Here is a 4088-nt window from a genome sequence, read left to right on the forward strand (position 1 = left end):
TTTTTTCAAGAAAAACTGGTTGAAGGAGTCATCAAATCAAAATTTGTTCAAACAAAAGATCAAATTGTTGATATTTTTACAAAAGCCTTAGGAAAAGATCAATTATCAGTCTTGGTAAACAAACTGGGAGTTCTAGACCTTCACTCTCCAATTTGAGGGAGAGTGTTGAGATGACGTTGAGACCTGCTACATTGTATATAAGATAAGACTCTATTTTCACCTTTTGTATATTAGAATGCTATCCTTATAAAGTGTACCCAATTTTTAAAAGTGGTTCTCGTTGTAAAAGTCATGATCTTTTATTCTTAAATCAGAGAGAACTTTGTATTTTATTTCTGCACTCTCTAACAAGAATACAGAGAGTTTTCTTCTCTTAGATTTGGTTGTTAGCTTCATAAATTATGACGTGTAAACAAGACTTGTTGTATATTCGATAAAATGGTCATATAAATCGTATAACCTCATCCTTGTGAGATTGTATAATTATCTCAAATGCCACATTAGATAGAAAGTTAGTTAGGATTGTATTCCTTTTAAAAGGTATGTGTTTCCAACGTGAATTAATCATTTTTATCTTCTCCAAAATTGTCTTCGATGCTTTCGACTGTCATTCTGGTTTAACATACGTGAAGCATCCGGCCAATAATCGCTCAGTGTACCACCCGTTCCCATGCAAATCCAAAAGAAGTCTGGATATACTTGCTTAAGAGGGCAATCTAGGATCCATGAATTCCTCAAAAAAATTGTGCATCTTCCATTCCTCACTCCGACCTTCAAACTTTGTAAGAAAGTTTCGAACACCTTCACGATGACATTCCTCGTGTCATTTCTCCATTGAAGTGTTTGTACACATTTCCTGGTAGTAAGCTTACTTTCCTACATGAGCTAGCCGGTCCAGTTGGTTTGTGAAGTCTGGCCATATGTGACTACTCAAGAAAGGAAATTACGAGTCAAGGTACAATCTACACGGACCCACTCTGGCCAATTTGTCTTCTTGGTTTTATTGCATTTGGTTGACAATGACTTCAACTCTAGTTATAACAAGTTCCTACATACTATGGAAGAAACCAGATGAGCTGAAACTTCATTTCTTTTGAGTCAAGCTTCCTTGTGGAGTTCCTCTCTCATGGCATACTCAGGCGAAAATCCTCACATACCAAATACCATTTGCCTCATTCTTCAAGTTCTTCTTCTTCACCTCTCCAGGCCTGCAGCTTCAATCACAAACTCCTTCATCTTCAATGGCTTTGGCCAATCCAACCTGAGCTTAACTGAATCTTCTGTGATTGTGCGCCGAGCTTTGCGTTTAACCAACAATTCAAACATCCTGAGTAGTGGTTACAATGGCCACGCTTTCTACCCTGATCCTCTGCAATTCAAAGATCCATCTTCTGTCAGCAGAACTTTTTCCTTTAGCACTCGCTTCGTCTTCACCATTGTTTCCCAAAGCATGGATTCTGGTTGTTGTGGCTTTGCGTTCACAATTGCACCGACTTCCGGACTACCGACTGCTGCCAGTGGCAACTTCTTAGGCCTCTTCAACAAGTCCAGCAACGGCAACTCCTCCAATCATATCTTTGCAGTCGAATTCGACATTATTCAGGGAACATCGGCAAACGACACTGATGACAACCATGTTGGTGTCGATATCAACAGCATAATTTCCAGCACCTCTAAACCAGCAGCTTACTACATAGATGAAACAAGGAACGCAACGATTGATTTGCAGAGTGGTGACCCTATCCAGGCATGGATTGACTATTCAGCCCACAAAGAGGTGCTCAACATAACCATAGCTCCCTTAACACATCCTTTCAAGCCTAACCGCCCCCTAATATCCTACACTACCAACCTATCCTCTGTTCTTAAAGAATTCATGTATGTTGGATTCTCTGCCAGCACCAAGTTGCTTTGGAGTGAGCACTATATCTTATCATGGAGCTTTGCGACCAATGGAGAAGCTCCAACTCTGGACCTCTCACAACTTCCCTCAATTCCAAAGAACAGACGAAGTTGGAAGGCATCTAGTCTCTTGCCATACTCTTCAACCTTAGCATTCTTTCTTCTCACTGCCATAATCATCAGTTCCTATATACTGTATAGGAAGTGGAAGCGTTCTGCAGAGACAGTAGAAGAATGGGAGTTGGAGTACCCTCATAGGTTTCCTTATAAGGAACTCTACAAAGCAACACAAGGTTTCAAGGAGAAGGGGCTGCTAGGTAGGGGAGGCTTTGGTAGTGTCTACAAAGGAGAGCTGACCAGCAATGGCTTGGAGGTTGCAGTCAAGAGAGTGTCACATGGTGCAAACCAGGGGATGAGGACGTTTGTAGCAGAGGTATCAAGCTTGGGGAGGTTGAGGCATAGGAACCTTGTTCAATTGCAAGGGTGGTGTAGACGCGGAGAAGACCTACTTTTGGTATACGATTTCATGGTAAATGGAAGCCTAGATAGCTTCCTTTTCAATGAGAAGAAGCGAGTCCTTTGTTGGGAAGAAAGGTTCAAGATTCTGAAGGGAATTGCTTCTGGTCTACTCTATTTACATGAAGGATGGGAAAAGGTTGTTGTGCACAGAGACATAAAAGCAAGCAATGTCTTGCTGGATGCTGAAATGAATGGCAAGCTCAGTGATTTTGGGCTTGCAAAGCTCTATGAGCATGGGACCAACCCTCAGACAACTCGTGTTGTAGGCACACTGGGTTACATGGCGCCCGAGCTCTGGCGTACTGGCAAGGCCGCGCCAAGCTCCGACGTCTTCTCCTATGGTGCGTTGCTTCTTGAAGTGGCATGTGGTAGGAGACCTATGGGTTCGAATGGATCAGATGTAGATGTTGTGCTAGCGGAGTTGGTGCTTACATGCTGGAAGAGTGGAAGGATACTACATGCAATGGATCAGAGGCTTGATGAGAGCTATGTGAAGGAAGAGGCAGAGTTGGTTCTCAAGCTTGGTGTCCTCTGCTCCCAGATAGCACCTGAGGCTAGGCCAAGCATGAGGCAGCTGGTTCAGCTTCTGGATGGAGATGCATCATTAGAGGAGTTTTCTGTGGAGAAACTGGTCATTGAGGATGATGTGGTCTTCGACCAACTAGTCTTGGCATACAATTCTTCTAATAGCTTGTCGCCGAGCTCAACATGAATGAAGTGGCACCAGTTCATAGCCTTAGATATGAGCTAACATGCTGTAACTTGAGTGCTGTCTGTTCTTTGTTGTAGTACAGTGTGTCTTCCGCTGATTAAGAGTGCTAATTTGCTTGTAAATTAGTCACATCCGCACGAAAATAAGTATTTGAACATTGTTCACCTCATAGACAACTAAGATATATATATGCCTTAAGAGCTGGATTTGTTGTAGATGTTCTAAAATAATTTAAATTTGATAATGGTTTTACTTGGCTTTTCTAATGTTGTTAGATTGTGATCATGTGCATGCTCAATTTAGTGTAGTTTAAAACTTGACTTGGTAAGGCCATAGTTACTGGAGTCAGAATCGTGTGCGAGAAGTAATGAGTGACGGCGAACCAGGAGTGAGTGTTTAAGAAACAGCTTAGTGCACGAAGGATGGGATGGGAGCCGTCTAGTAAGAAGCAACAAGAGTGCATATAGCAAGTGACATAACTAAGTAGTTAAAACCAGTGCTTTTAAGTGATTAGTTTACCCTAAAAACACATGGCAATAGTATTTCTCAATGTCAGAGATAACGTGAGCCAAGGATAAACCATTATATAGAGCTGATTACATGCAGGTAATTAACTTATTTTCTTTCTTAGAGGGATCTCAATAACATGCCTTATCAGTATCAACGAAGAGTTGTTTCTCATCAAGAAACTTTTCTTTTACAGAGGATTCTTCTTATTTTCATTGTTAGAGTCACGATCAAACTTTATTTCTTTGGACGTTGAGTCCTTCAGAGAATTAAGGATTGCAGGTCTTGTCAAAAAGTACCCATTTTTCATCTAGTCTTTTTAACAAATATAATTGTTAAAAGAAAAGGTATTTTTTTTAACATGAAAACTGCTTTTCCAACATCAAAGAAGTTCAATTTTATATTAGAAAACCAAGCTTTATATTCTTTTGAAGCGAGATTCTCTTAT

General features: G+C 40.8%; 1 pseudogene; it reads left to right on the forward strand.

Moving 5' to 3' along the window:
• The first annotated feature begins 1126 nt into the window (after positions 1–1126).
• Positions 1127–3133, forward strand: LOC149812955 (L-type lectin-domain containing receptor kinase SIT2 pseudogene; annotated as a pseudogene).
• Positions 3134–4088: the final 955 nt, after the last annotated feature.

Source organism: Nuphar pumila, chromosome 16, assembly GCF_984573655.1.
Source record: "Nuphar pumila chromosome 16, dmNupPumi1.hap1.1, whole genome shotgun sequence".
Classification (NCBI taxonomy): Eukaryota; Viridiplantae; Streptophyta; class Magnoliopsida; order Nymphaeales; family Nymphaeaceae; genus Nuphar; species Nuphar pumila.